The sequence below is a fragment of the Trachypithecus francoisi genome, unplaced genomic scaffold (genome assembly GCF_009764315.1).
Source record: "Trachypithecus francoisi isolate TF-2019V2 unplaced genomic scaffold, Tfra_2.0 Contig01440, whole genome shotgun sequence".
Lineage (NCBI taxonomy): Eukaryota > Metazoa > Chordata > Mammalia > Primates > Cercopithecidae > Trachypithecus > Trachypithecus francoisi.
In genome coordinates this window covers 3,076,846-3,093,102 of record NW_022681431.1, presented here as the reverse complement: position 1 = coordinate 3,093,102, position 16,257 = coordinate 3,076,846, and positions in this window count along the sequence as shown.

The following is a 16,257-nucleotide window of genomic DNA, read 5'->3' as shown; positions in this document are numbered from 1 at the left end:
CTTAGAGAAAAAGCTTTCAACTTTTTACTATTCAGATGTTAGCTTTTGGCTTGTCATACATGGCTTTTATTTTGTTGAGGAACGTTCTTTCTGTACCTAATTTGATGGGAGTTTTTATCATGACAGGATGTTGAATTCTGTCAAATGGTTTGACTACATCTATTGAGATTAATCAAATGATTGTTGCCCTTTGTTCTGTTAATATGGTGAATTATATTTATTGACTGGTGCACATTGTTGAGCCATCATTGCATCCGAGAAATAAATCCCAGCTGATGGTGAATAATGTTTAGTGTATTAGTATATTCACTTTGCTACTAGTTTCTTTTATTCTTGAGACAGGGTCTCACTGTGTCACCAAGGCTAGAGTGCGGTGGTACATTTATAGCTCACTGCAGCTTCAAATTCCTGAGCCCAAGTGATTCTCCTGCCTTACCCTTACAAGTAGCTATGACTACAGGCACATGACATTATGCCTGGCTAATTTAAAAAAAATTTTTTTTTTGTAGAGATGGAGTCTTGCCATGTTACCCAGGCTGATCTTGAACTCCCAGCCTCAAGCAATTCTCCTGCCTTGGCATCCCAAAGTGCTGGGATTACAGGGCCACTTTGCTCATATTTTGCTGAGGACTTTGCATCTGTGTTTATCGGGGATGTTGTAGTTTTCTTTTTCTGTTCTTGAGACAGCGTCTCACTCTGTTGCCCAGGCTGGAGTGCAGTAGCACAATCTCGACTCACTGTCACCTCTGCCTCCTGAGTTCAAGCAGTTGTCCTGCCTCAGCCTCCCAAGTAGCTGGGATTTACAGGTGCCTGCCACCACACCCAGCGAATTTTTGTATTTTTTAGTAGGGACTGGGTTGTGCCATGTCGGCCAAGGTGGTCTGGAACTCCTGACCTCAGGTAATCTGCCTGCCTCAGCTTCCTAAAGTGCTGGGATTACAGGTGTGAGCCCCGTGCCCGTCCATTTTTTTTTTTTTTTTTTTTTTTTTTTTCTTATGGTAGCTTTGTTTGGCTTTGGTATAAGAGTGACTCTGGCCTCAGAAGATGAGTTTGGAAGCATTCCTTCTTCTTCAGTTTTGTGGAAGAGTTTAGAAGGATTGGTATTAACTCTTTAAATGTTTCATGGAATTCACCAGTGACGCTATCTGGTGTTGGGCTTTTCTCTGATGGAAGACTTTTTATTACCATTTCAGTCTCTTTACTCATTATTGGTCTGTTCTGATTCCATTTTCTTTTTTTCTTTCTGAGTTTTTTTTCATCCCCCTCCCTTGTGGCCTGAAAGGTTTCTGTTGAAAAAGCCACCGATGGTCTTACTGTCTTTTGTACGTAATAAGTTGCTTTTCCCTTGCTGCTTTCAAAACTCCCTCTTTATCTTTGGACAGTTTGATTATGATGTGTCTCAGTGCGGGTCTCTTCATGGTTTGTCCAAACTGCTGTGTTTTAGGTGGGCCCCAGAAGATTAGGATGTGCCTACACTCTCAGTACAATGAGACAGGTAAGGTAGGAGCCAGACCTATTGGAGGCAACTGGAAAGGCTGGGGTTCCACTTTCTTGTATCCCCATGATGAAGCTGAGAGTGTTTTATTTCAGTTCTCTCTGCACAGAGCTTGGGAGAGGAACTGTGGCAAATGCCTGCACCTGTGCTCAGACTGCACCCTTCCTCCCGGGAAGAATGGGCAGACCTGGATCTACATCGCTCGGGCAACCTGGGAAAGGACGCTCAGGAAGTGCGAAGCTTCTGCTCAGGCTGCTGGAGGGCTTCTGTTTGTCTATCCCTTTAACTACCTGACACAAGTCAGTTAGAAGCTAGGCCATTAAGTAGCCACAGGAAAACTGTGCTTTTAACTCTCGACTGGGGTAAAACAGGGAGCTTTGCTCTTCAGTCTCTTCTCTACTCTGTTCCCAAGGATATAGCCTTTGGAAATAGTTGCATATTCTCTAAGTATCTCTTCACTTTCTCACTTAGGGAGACTTACATATTCTCAGTTTCTCCTGCTCCCAGAGCTAGATTTAGAATGCAGCTAGTCCCTCAGGTGGTAGCTGTAAAATGCTGGGGTGCTCAATGCCCACACAAACTTCTTTTAGGAGGAAACAGTAGACCTGAAGTTATTGCTGGGGTGAGCCAGGGAAGGGGGCTGAGAAAGCGTCCAGGTCCTACTCAGGCTGCTGGAAGTCTAACATTAGTTGGCCCCATTAGCTCTCTCATGCAGACTAGTTAGAAGCTAATGGGTCAGCAGCAACAGGCGGCAGAGTATGCTGGCAAGTGCCTTCCAGAGAAACTGGGAACTTTTGAGTTTATCCCTTTCTCTGCCCTATTCCCAGGAATGAAGCCCCTGCAAGTGTTTGTGTGTCTGTACAAAACTGCCCTTCTTTTTCTGTGGTCTAGAGACACTTGTGCATGCCTAGTCCCCTTTGTTCGAAGTTGGTCAATCAAGAGCTAAACCATGGGGGAAACTTAGAGTTAGGACACTGCATGTGTGGTTCAAAGTCTCCTCCCCTCAGGGAACAGCTGTGTGTTAGGAATTCCTTTCCAACTATATTGTGCAGTACCTGGGCATGGGGTCCATGCCCAAGTGTGCCTCAGCTTTGCCTACCCATTTGATGTTATTTTCTTAGTTGGCCAGTTCATCAGAATCTTTGAATTCCTTTCTGATTTTCTCTGAAAGGGAACTGACCCATGAACATATGTGTGTTTGGTGCGCGTGTGTGTGTGAGTCAAGAGTCAGGAGCCTCCTCTTTTGCCATGTTGCTGACATCACTGTATTACTCATTTTCTGAATGGCGTAACACATTGCTAGTTTGGTGTAAGGCCAGAGGATGAAGAAAACAGAATTCAGATTCTATTTCTCTTTCCAGAATCTCCACTACGTTGTTGAATATACATCATGAGAGACACCACTCGTTTTGCTTCTGATCTTAGCAGGAAAGCGCGCATTAAGGCTTTCACCATTAAGTATGACACTGTGACTATAGCCTTTCTGTAGTTGCCCTTTATTAGTTCCCTTCTGTCTAGTTTGGTGAGAGTTATAATCAGAGGTAGATGTTGAGTCTCCTCTAGGAATTTGGATTTACAGATCATGGTAAAACATAAAATGATGACTTTTATACTTATCCAAAATAGTCGATCTTTTTAAAAACATGCAATTAAAAAGACTAATTTTTGATACTATTTTTATCAAATCCTAGGAATATGTCACATTTTTACTCTTCCTCTTTTCAGCAATTATCAATGTAAATTGTAAGAACATATTAATATTGTAATTACTAAAGTTCTTAAAGTACTTACTGAAATGTTAAGTTATGTTGTCTTAATTACCAGGGTCACAATAATGTTTAGACAGCTTCCGTATTACAGTGGTGGCAAAGCTCATTGAGCTTTTGCATCATTTTGTTTCCTGATTTCTCATGTTTGCTTAATCACATGGTTGGTAAGAGGATATTTTTGGATAATTTTTATTTTTTATAAAAATGCATATGTGGGCTGGGCACTGTGGCTCATGCTTTGGACTCTGGGAAGCACTTTGGGAAGCCCAGGTGGGAAGACTGCTGAAAGGAAGGAGTTCAAGACCAGCCTGGGCAACAAAGTGAGACCCCAGTCATATAGTTTCTTTTCTAATTTATTTATTTTTTATTATATTTTTAAGTCCTAGGGTACATGTGCATAACTTGCAGGTTTGTTTCCTATGTATACATGTGCCATGTTGGTGTGCTGCACCCATCAACTCATCATTTACATTAGGTATATTTCCTAATGCTGCCCCTCCCCTCTCCCCCACCCCACAACAGGCCCCGGTGTGTGATGTTCCCCTTCCTGTGTCCAAGTGTTCTCATTGTTCGATTCCCACCTATGAGTGAGAACATACGATGTTTGGTTTTCTGTTCTTGAGATAGTTTGCTGAGAATGATGGTTTCCAGCTGCATCCATGTCCCTACAAAGGACATGAACTCATCCTTTTTTCTGGCTGCATAGTATTCCATGGTGTTTATGTGCCACGTTTTCTTTTTATTTATTTATTAATTATTATTATACTTATAGGGTACGTGTGCACAACGTGCAGCTTTGTAACATATGTATACCTGTGCCATGTTGGTGTGCTGTACCCATTAACTTGCCATTTACATTAGGTATATCCCCTAATGCTATCCCTCCCTCCCTCCCCCTCCCCACAATAGGACCTGATGTGTGATGTTCCCCTTTCTGTGTCCAAGTGATCTCATTGTTCAGTTCCCACCTATGAGTGAGAACATGTGGTGTTTGGTTTTCTGTACTTGAGATAGTTTGCTGAGGATGATGGTTTCCAGCTGCATCTATGTCCCTACAAAGGACACGAACTCATCCTTTTTTATGACTGCATAGTATTCCATGGTGTATATGTGCCACATTTTCTTTTCTTTTTTTTTTTTTTTTTGAGACGGAGTCTCGCTCTGTCGCCCAGGCTGGAGTGCAGTGGCGCAATCTCGGCTCACTGCAAACTCCGCCTCCCGGGTTTACGCCATTCTCCTGCCTCAGCCTCCCGAGTAGCTGGGACTACAGGCGCCTGCCATCTCGCCTGGCTAGTTTTTTGTATTTTTTAGTAGAGACGGGGTTTCACGGTGCAGGCCAGGATGGTCTTGATCTCCTGACCTCGTGTTCCACCCGTCTCAGCCTCCCAAAGTGCTGGGATTACAGGCTTGAGCCACCGCGCCTGGCCGTGCCACATTTTCTTAATCCAGTCTCTCACTGATGGCCATTTGGGTTGATTCCAAGTCTTTGCTATTGTGAATACTGCCACAATGAACATACGTGTGCATGTGTCTTTATAGCAGCATGACTTACAATCCTTTGGGTATATCCCCATTAATGGGATGGCTGGGTCATATGGAATTTCTAGTTCTAGATCCTTGAGGAATCGCCACACTGTTTTCCACAATGGTTGAAGTAGTTTACAGTCCCACCAACAGTGTAAAAGTGTTCCTATTTCTCCACATCCTGTCCAGCACATGTTGTTTCCTGACTTTTAAATTATTGCCATTCTAACTGGTGTGAGATGGTATCTCATTGTGGTTTTGATTTGCATTTCTCTGATGGTGAGAGATGATAAGCATTTTTTCATGTGTCTGTTGGCTGTATGTATGTCTTCCATTGAGAAGTGTCTGTTTATATCCTTTGCCCACTTTTTGCTGGGGTTGTTTTTTTCTTGTAAATTTGTTTTGAGTTTTTTGTAGGTTCTGGATGTTAGCTCTTACTCAGATCAGTAGATCGCAAAAATTTTCTTCCATTCTGTAGGTTGCCTATTCACTCTGATGGTAGTTTCTTTTGCTGTGCAGAAGCTCTTTAGTTTAATTAGATCCCATTTGTCAGTTTTGGCTTTTGTTGCCATTGCTTTTGGTGTTTTAGACATGAAGTCTTTGCCCATGCCTACGTCCTGAATGGTATTACCTAGGTTTTCTTCTAGGGTTTTTATGGTTTTAGGTCTAACATTTAAGTCTCTAATGCATCTTGAATAAATTTTTGTATAAGGTGTAAGGAAAGGATCCAGTTTCAGCTTTCTACTTACGGCTAGCCAATTTTCCCAGGACCATTTATTAAATAAGGAATCCTTTCCCCAATTCTTGTTTTTGTCAGGTTTGTCAAAGACCAGATGGCTGTAGATGTGTGGTATTATTTCTGAGGGCTCTGTTCCGTTCCACTGGTCTATATCTCTGTTTTGGTACCAGTACCATAGCCTACCAACCAAAAAAAGTCCAGGACCAGACGGATTCACAGCCGAATTCTACCAGAGGTACAAGAAGGAGATGGTACTATTCCTTCTGAAACTGTTCTAATCAATAGAAAAAGAGGGAGTCCTCCCTAACTCATTTTATGAGGCCAACATCATCCTGATACCAAAGCCTGGCAGAGACACAACAAGAAAAAGAGAATTTTAGACCAATATCCCTGATGAACATCAATGCAAAAATTCTCAACAAAATACTGGCAAACAGAATCCAGCTGCACATCAAAAAGCTCATCCACCATCATCAAGTGGGCTTCATCCCTGTGAAGCAAGGTTGGTTTTGGTACCAGTACCATGCTGTTTTGGTTACTGTAGCCTTGTAGTATAGTTTGAAGTCAGGTAGCATGATGCCTCTAGCTTTGTTCTTTTGCCTTAGGATTGTCTTGGCAATGCGGGGTCTTTTTTGGTTCCACATGAACTTTAAAGCAGTTTTTTTTTTCCCAATTCTGTGAAGAAAGTCATTGGTAGCTTAATGGGGATGGCATTGAACCTATAAATTACCTTGGGCAGTATGGCCATTTTCACGATATTGATTCTTCCTATCTATGAGCATGGAATGTTCTTCTATTTGTTTGTGTCCTCTTTTCATTTCACTGAGCAGTGGTTTGTAGTTCTCCTTGAAGAGGTCCTTTACATCCCTTGTAAGTTGGATTCCTAAGTATTTTATTCTCTTTGAAGCAATTGTGAATGGGAGTTCATTCATGATTTAGCTTTCTGTTTGTTACTGGATGCTTGTGAGTTTTGCACATTAATTTTGTATCCTGAGACTTTGCTGAAGTTGCTTATCAGCTTAAGGAGATTTTGGGCTGAGACAATGGGGTTTTCTAAATAGACAATCATGTCATCTGGAAACAGGGACAATTTGACTTCCTCATTTCCTAACTGAGTACCCTTTATTTCTTTCTCTGCCTGATTGCCCTGACCAGCACTTCCAATACTATGTTGAATAGGAGTGGTGAGGGCGGGCATCCCTGTCTTGTGCCAGTTTTCAAAGCGAATGCTTCCAGTTTTTGCCCATTCAGTATGATATTCGCTGTGGGTTTGTCATAAATAGCACTTATTATTTTAAGATACGTCCCATCAATACCGAATTTATTGCGAGTTTTCAACATGAAGCGCTGTTGAATTTTGTCAAAGGCCTTTTCTGCATCTGTTGAGATAATCATGTGATTTCTGTCTTTAGTTCTGTTTGTATGCTGGATTACGCTCATTGATTTGCGTATGTTGAACCAACCTTGCTTCCCAAGGATGAAGCCCACTTGATCATGGTGGATAAGCTTTTTGATGTGCAGCTGGATACGGTTTACCTGACCGTGTGAGGTGTCATTCTGCCCCTAGTTGGGGGTGCCTCTCAGTTAGGCTGCTCGGGGGTCAGGGACCCACTTGAGGAGGCAGTCTCCTGATTTCAGATCTCAAACTCCATGCTGGCAGAACCACTACTCTCTTCAAAGCTGTCAGACAGGCATATTTACATCTGCAGATGTTTCTGCTGCCTTTTGTTTGGTTATGCCCTGTCCCCAGAGATGGAGTCTACAGAGGCAGGCAGGCCTCCTTGAGCTGCGGTGGGTTCCACCCAGTTCAAGCTTCCGGACCACTTTATCTACTCAAGTCTCAGCAATGGCAGGTACCCCTCCCCTAGCCTTGCTGCCACCTTGCAGTTAGATCTCAGACTGCTGTGCTAGCAATGAGGGAGGCTCCATGAGCGTGGGACCCTCTGAGCCGGGCATGGGATATAATCTCCTGATGTTCCTTTTTCTAAGACCCTTGGAAAAGTGCAGTATTAGGGTGGGAGTGACCCAATGTTTCAGGTGCTGTGTGTCATGGTTTCCCTTGGCTACGACAGGTAATTCCCTTCCCCCTTGCACTTCCCAGGTGATGTGATGCCTCGCCCTGCTTTGGCTCTCGATTGGTGGGCTGCTCTCACTGTCCTGCAACCACTGTTCAGCATGCCCCAGTGATATGAACCCAGTACCTCAGTTGGAGATGCAGAAATCACCCTTCTCTGCATTGCTCATGCTGGGAGCTGTAGCCTGAAGCTGTTCCTATTCGGCCATCTTGGAACCGCCCCCCAATCATACAGTTTCTATCCAAGGTCCTGGTTTCCCTTGTAGATACATGGGGATTCCCCCGATACTGACCACAGTAGTTCTCTCTGGATAACCTAAAGTTGTATACAGTTACTCTATTACTAGAAGTAATGTGAAAAAAAAAAATTAGTGGGTGGCCTGCTTCTGGTACTTAGCCAGGATGAATGTGAACGTAACTGAAATACAGTATTCCGACTCTAGTCCTAGCACTGAGGAATTACTAAAGCTATGTAGAGGTGATATTATTGTGAACTAAATAGCCTTTTGGGTTTCATATTCAAATATAATTAATATAAACTCAGAAGGACAGAAAAGTATAAGTGCCTCATCTGTATTCATTGTTCTGTATCTAACTCAAGTCTGAATGATTTGCATAAAGAGTTTCTTGATGTTTCATTCCCAGATAGTCACAGTAGCCTAACCATGTTAATTTTGGAGGAAATTCCTTTTGTGGCCAGTTATAGGGCCCTTTGTCTAAGGAAAAGGTATGTTTTCAGAAAAGCAGATTTTGAAATTTACACTTTCCCTATTTAGCATAAAATCTAGGTAAATAAGGATTCTAAATGATATATAAAGAATTATGAATTATGGCTCTGTCTACTACTTGGAACAGAAAGGGGTGAGACAAGTTATTCTGTTAGCTAATAATACTGGCTCCTTTTATATTGTGTTCACATGCTGATGATGAAAGTGGGAAGCAGGTAAAAGAGGAAAGATGCTTGTATTACAAAAAAAAAAACAGTAACTTTTCTTCTGTGAGTCAGGCTTGATTTTTAGTCCCCTGGCTAAGCAGATGCTGATTAGTCAATAACATCTAATGTAAGAGCGCAGAGATTTCTGCTTTGTCTCCTTGTCTGTTTTTCCAGGACCCTAAAAGTAAACGGTAATTGGGAAAATGTTTTCCAGTACTGGTAACACTCTCACCTCATCAGGTCAGACTACCTGAGTAAGAATTACAGTTTTCAGAATAAGTGTAGTAAATCAGGTCTTGATGGAAATCAGGTGGGAGAGGCAGTGTTGGTACTTAGGAAGTAATTCCTAATTAGTTGGAAACAGGGGTGATATTAGCCAGTGGTTTTTATTTTTATTTATTTTTTGCCTTAAAGTGTGGGCTCTGAGTCTGATGTCACGCAGACTGAAAGCACAGTCTCTGAAAGCACAATCCTACTAGGATTGGTAGGGGGCAAGGAGAGGGAAATCAAGATGTTTTTCAATGCTCTTTTTATTTAAAAAAATTAGGCATAGATCTTTTGCTGGTCATTTCTAATCTGGTCCAACTACAATGAAGTTACACCAATTCCTCCAAGGGACTGACAAACTTCTGATTGATAGCCTTAATTTTTAAGAATGTTTATGAATATATACTTTTTGTGTGTGTCTGTATATATATCTGTATATAATATTTTAAGAGAGAATTCCTGAAAAGGAGATAATTCAAGAAGTTAGCTAATTGCCATTGTAGTCAGTCAACCTTTAAGCATTTACCTTTGTCTGTCTGTGTCTTAGACATTTATAAAGCTTATACTTGTCTTATCAAGTATGTAAAGTTGTCAGGATCAAATAAAATTACTTATGTGCAAAAATTTCAGAAAGCACAGGCACTATATTAAAAAGGAAGTAGTATCATTTATATACTTCCTATCTGCTTCAATTCACGGATTCTGTCTCTCCAGTTTTACCTACTTAAATATAGCACAGTGAAAACCTGAATTATATTTTCATGTGTATATTTAAGCAGCATACATGGGGATGTATATATTTTACTCAGTAGTTTTTGAGCTTTGGCACCAGGATATGATAAATCCCCCTTTATGGATTATAGAAACTGCAGTCAAGGACATATGGAGCTCAGGAAATTTGCTGAGGCACACTATGCCTTCCTTTCCTTCAACTTTGGGTACAGCTTGGAAACCCCTCCCAGCCCCCGAAAAGGGGGGGTGAAAGTTACACAATACCTTGAATTTTCATTAGTAAGCTTTCTTTGAAATATTATTCTTGATATGATTGGAAGCAGGAAATTTTAAGAAGTAGTTGACTTATCTTTTAGTTACCCAATTCCAGACTCTAAGATGAGGCCAGGAAAAGTCTTCTCTCTTTGTTTCCTGTTCTTCAAAGAAGATTCTAGCTGGAAAAGAACTTTGTAAGACTTAAAAAACCAAGAACATGTAAAATACATTTTTTGGATTTCACAACCTGTCTACATTAGATATGGTACCACTACTATATTTTAAAAGCAGAGATAGCAACACACAGAAGTTAAATGATTTCTTTTTCAATAAACATGTGACAGTGTTACACTTAAAATTTCAGTCTCAATTTTTTTTTTTTTCCCATCACATTACCCTGTTTTTTTCACATAACAGTAAAAGGCTCATCTTACAGAGTTTTATGGAATCATTCTGGAAGACACCAATTAAAATGATAGTATCTGAAGAATGCCTTAAATGAGTATTTTGTGATGGTAGAATACAGTGCAATTGGTAATAAAGTTACTTAAGTCATAATATAGCTCACTGCCAATTGAGTATAGGGATGAGGCAAAAATATTACTGTAAGTTACAAAAGAATGTAAAAATTGATTTGAGGATCTAGCACAGAAATGCTGGATTTTAAAACTTAAATATCAGTAACACAATGAAGTGTTTAAAAGATGGCTGTGTTGAAACTTGCCAATATGAACAGATACACATGGGCAGATGAGAAACTTGTGCAGGCTGACAACGGAAAACATAACTGACATGTCAAGTACTGCAAAGGTGCTTAAAAAATAGTATTCCCTAGTTATCAAGCAACAGCCTTCTCTCCCAAGATGAGTGGTAAGACGTGTGTTCCTTTTTTAAGGATATTTGCCCATTCATAAAATAAATAAAAACGTGTTAAAGATAGAATTATTTCTTCCCAGAGAGGCCACGGGGGGGTGGGGGGAGCACCTTTACATTATATGTTTATAGGTAAAACTGAGGCCCCAGGTAACTTTAATTTTAGCTTTAAAATTAGGCTGAATGAGGCCGGGCACGGTGGCTCAAGCCTGTAATCCCAGTACTTTGGGAGGCCGAGACAGGTGGATCACGAGGTCAGGAGATCGAGACCATCCTGGCTAACACGGTGAAACCCCATCTCTACTAAAAATACAAAAAACTAGCCGGGCGAGGTGGCGGGCGCCTGTAGTGCCAGCTACTCGGGAGGCTGAGGCAGGAGAATGGCGTGAACCCGGGAGGCGGAGCTTGCAGTGAGCTGAGATCCGGCCACTGCACTCCAGCCTGGGCCACAGAGCGAGACTCTGTCTCAAAAAAAAAAAAAAAAATTTGGCTGAATATTATTCATAATCAGCTGAAAAGTGTTTGATATAAAAGCAATCACCAGTTAAAACGTCATTCAAGGCTACTACACTCTCTGTGATAAAGGTACCAGTGCTTTATCACAGAGAAACTATTCTGTATTTGGAGAATAGTGAATTAGATGAGCACATCTTTTCTATAGTCAAACTATACAGTAAAAATTAAGAATTGAGAAATCATTAACCTCATTCCATTATTTAAATATTATATATTTCATTTTTCTGCATCTGTTTATCTTGTTCTCTGTCCATTTTCTCTTGCTTTCCACTAATAAACATCTTACTCCTACATAAAGGCACAAATACAACAGGAAAAGGAATCCATTCAGGTACAATGACTGCTTCCCTTAAAAGAATTAAATGGTGCTTTTTCATTATTATGGACGATATATAGTGTAATATATAGTTATATGTGTGTGTGTGTGTATATGTATGTATATGTAAATCTTTTTGGTTATGACAAGGCTAACTGGGACACTGAAGTTCGGATAAGAGAACCATGTCTTCTTGAACAGCATCAGCAGGTTGTTAAAAAATTTTTTTTTTTTTTTTTTTTTTTTTGAGGCGGAGTCTCACTGTCTCCCAGGTTGGAGTCTGGTGACCGGATCTCGGCTCACTGCAAGCTCCGCCTCCTGGGTTTACGCCATTCTCCTGCCTCAGCCTCCCGAGTAGCTGGGACTACAGGCGCCGCCACCACGCCCGGCTAGTTTTTTGTATTTTTTAGTAGAGACGGGGTTTCACCGTGTTAGCCAGGATGGTCTCGATCTCCTGACCTCGTGATCCACCCGTCTCGGCCTCCCAAAGTTCTGGGATTACAGGCTTGAGCCACTGCGCCCGGCATAAAAACCTTTATATAGCTATATGCATAATTTGTGTTGTGGTGTTGGTAAAATGCATGTAACACAAAATTAATCATTTTAAACTTTTTAATACGTATAAATGACTAGCATGAAATACATTTACAATATTATGCAATCATCACCACACTCCAGAATAGTTTCATCACCCCCTAAGAAAACCCTCAAACTACTAGTCACTCCCCATCTTACCCCTCATCCAACCCCTGGCAACCACGCATCTGCTTTTTGTGTATGAATTTCTCTATTCTGGACATTTCATATAAAAGGAATGATATACTGTGTGGCTTTTTGTGTCTGGCATCTTTCACTTGTTTTCAAAGTTCACTCATGCTGCAGGATGTATCAGTATTTTGTAACTTTTTAATGGCTAAACAACATTCTAATGCATGGATTTATCAATTTTGTTTATCCATTCCTCAGCTGATGAACATTTAGGTTGTTCTCCCTGTTGGCAATTGTGAATAGTGCCATGAACAGTTGTGCAAGTTTTGTTTAAACACCTACTTTCAATTCTTTGGATATATACCTAAGTGGAATTGTTGTGTCATATGGTCTGTTTCATTCATAAAAGAACTACTAATGTTTCCAAAGTGGCCAATTCATTTTAAATTCCTGCAGTGTATGAGAGCTTCGTTTTCTTGACATCTGCACCAACATTTTCCTTTTTTTTTTTTTTTTTTTTTTTTAACAGACATTCTGGTGGGTGTGAAGTGATATCTCATTTTGATTTCGATTTGCATTTCCGGAGTAACTAATGACATTGAGTGCCTCATGTGATTGCTAACGTTTGTATATTTTACTCTAATGTTTATTCAAGACCTTTGCTCACTGTATTAGTTTCCTAGAGCTGCTATAACAAAGTACCACAAAATGGATGGGTTAAAAGAAATTTACAGTCTTAATGTTCTGAAGACTAAAAGTAAAAAGCAAGGTGTTGGCAAAGCCAGGTTAACTCTAAGACCTTCATGGGAATCCTTCCTTGCCTCTTCCTAGCTATTGGTTTGCTGGCAATCTGTGGCATTTACTGGCTTGTAGATGCATCAGGCCAATCATCCATCTTTGTATGGTTTTCTCCCTGCATCTATCCGTACATGGTTTCTGTCTTACAAGGGCACCAGTAATACTGGATTAGGAGCCTCATTCCAGTATGAGCTCATCTTAAGTAATTGCATTTGCAGTGACTCAATTTCCAAGTAAAGATGTACTCTGAAGTACTGGGATCAAGACTTCAACTTATCTTTTTTGAGGAGACAAAATTTGACCCTTAAACTCCATTTTTAATTGAGATTTTGTCTTTTGGCTATTGATTTGTAAGAACTCTTTATATATTTTGGATACTAGATCCTTATCACATACATGATTTGCAAACATTTTATTACCATGGGTTGAATTTTCACTCTCCATAGTGCTTTTAATGCGCAAAAGTTTTTAATTTTGAGGTCTAATTTATATTTTGATTTTGTTGCTTGTGCTTTTGATGTCATATCCCAGAACCTATTGCCAAACTCTAGGTCAAAAAAGTTCACACCCATGTTTCTAAAAGTGTTACCATTTTAGCTCTTAAATTTACATTGTTGATCCATTTTGAGTTACTTTTATGTGTACAGTGTGCGGTAAGGGTCCAACTTTATCCTACTTTTGCACGTGGAAATTCAGCTGATGGTTTTGGCACTCTTGTTGAAAATCAGTAGAGAGGTTATGGGTATATTTTTGGATTCCCAATTGCATTCTATTAATCTACTATGTTTATCCTTATATTAGTGCCTATGTTTGGTACCTGGTAGTTGTGTTTCTATTATTGTAGAATTGTATTAAGTTTTGAAAGTGTGAGTCTTTCAACTTGGTTCTTTTTCAATATTTGGTTATTCATGACCCCATGCATCTCCATACGAATCAGTTTTCTTATTTCTGCAAAAAGGCTAGGCCATTAGATTATAATAGGAAATTGAATTTGTAGATCATTTTGAGGAGTATTTCCATCTTAATAGTATCATGTTTTTCAACGTATGAACTTGATGTATTTCTATTTGTTTAAGTCGTCTTTTAACTTCTTTCAGCAATGTTTTGTATTTTTAGTTCCTTGGTTAAATCTGTCCGAAAGTATTTTATTATTTGGTTCTGTTATAAATGAGATTGTCTTATTTTCCTTATTCAGACTGTTTTTTGCTAGTATATAGAAATTCAATTGTATTTTGCATGTTAACCATGTATCCTGCAACTCTGGTGAATTTATTTTTAATCATTTAAAAAATTCTTCATTTTACTTTATATATATCATGCCATCTGTGAAAGGAAATAAGTATTATGTCTTCCTTTCCAATTCGGTTGTCTTTTTGTGTCCTTAGTGTCCTTACCTAGTTATCCTGCCTAGAACACACAGTATCATGCTGAACAGAGGTGGTGAATGTGGGCATTCTTGCCATGTCCCTGATTTCAGGTGTAAAGTTTTGTTTTTAACCATTCAGTGCTATGTTAGCTGGTGGTTTTTCACAAATCTCAACCTGATAATGTTGAGAAAGTCCTCTTTTTATTCCTATTTTGTTCAGTGTTTGTGTTCACTTTTAAATGATGGATGGGTATTAGATCTGGTTAAATGCTTTTTCTGCATGAACTATATCATTATGTAGTTTTCCCTCTTCATTCTGTTAATGTGGTGTGTTACACTGATTTTCTTTCTCATATGTTGAACCACCTTTGCATTTCTGGAATAATTCCCACTTGGTCATGCTGTATAAAAGTTTTAATATCCTGCTGGATTGTTTGCTAGTATTTTGTTGGGTTTTTACATGTACTGTCATGAGAGATACTTAATTACATAGGAGATGGTTTTCTTAGTGTATTTGGTTTGGTGTCAAGGTAATAGTTGCCTCAGAATTAGGAAGTGTTACTATCTATCTCTTCTGTTTTTTGAAATTATTGAGGATGATTGTGTTCATTCTTTAAATATTTGGTGTAATTCACCAGTGAAGTCATCTGGTCTTGGGTTTTCCTTTATTGGGAGGTTTTTGATAACCAGTTCAATCTCTTGTTAAGAGGTCTGTCCAGATTTTCTGTTTTTGCTGAGAAAATTTTTGTAGTTTGTTTGTTTCTAGGAATATGTCCATATCATTTAGGTTGTTTAACTTTTGGTATACAATTATTCTCTTATAATCATTTTTACTTCTGCAAGGTGGGTATTAATCTTCCCACTTGCATTTCTGATATTAGTAATTTGAATCTTCTTCTTAGCATAGCTTAAGGTTGGCCAATTTTGTTTGCATTTCAAAGAACCAACTTTTGGTTTCATTGACTTTACGGTTTTTCTATTTTCTGTTTTGTTTAGCTCTGCTCTGATCTTTATTTCTACACATCTGATTGTTTTGGGTTTGTTTTTCTTTTTCCAGCTCTTTAAGGTGTAGTTCGGATATTAATTCAAGATCTTTCTTCATTTTTTTGAGACGGAGTCTTGTTCTGTGGCCCAGGCTAGAGTGCAGTGATGCGATCTTGGCTCACTGCAAGCTCTGCCTCCTGGGTTCACGCCATTCTCTTGTCTCAGCCTCCCAAGTAGCTGGGACTACAGGCACCTGCCACTATGCCTGGCTGATTTTAATTTTTTTAGTAGACACACAGTTTCACCATGTTAGCCAGTCTCGATCTCCTGACCTCATGATCTGCCTGCCTTGGCCTCCCAAAATGCCAGGATTACAGGTGTGAGCTACTGCACCCGGCCTTTCTTCTTCTTCTTTTTTTACTACAGACATTTCCGGCTACAAATACCCCTCTGAACATTGCTTTTTCTGCATCTCATAAATTTTGGTATGTAGAGTATTTGTTTTCATTTGTCTTAAAGTGTTTTCTAATTTCTGTTGTGACTTCTGTGATCCACTGGTTGTTTTACATTATTTATTTTCCACATATTTGTTAGTTTTCCAGTTCATTTATATATTGTAGAGTTTTTAATTTATGGGTTCACAAGATTTACAGTTACTATATTATGCAATCATCTTTTAAATTACATGAAACAAAGTTAAAAACCAAAAATAATGCTGTCTTTTATATTTAATCTATGCACTTATTTCTTTTAATAATATTTTTCATTTCTTTGTATTGCTCTGAGTTGTCCTTTCAGCTTGAAGGACTCTCTTTAGCATGTTTTATAGGTTGCGTCTATGTAGAACAGACTCCTTTGTCTGAGAAGGTACTATTATATCCTTCATTTTAAAAGGAAAAGTTTGCCA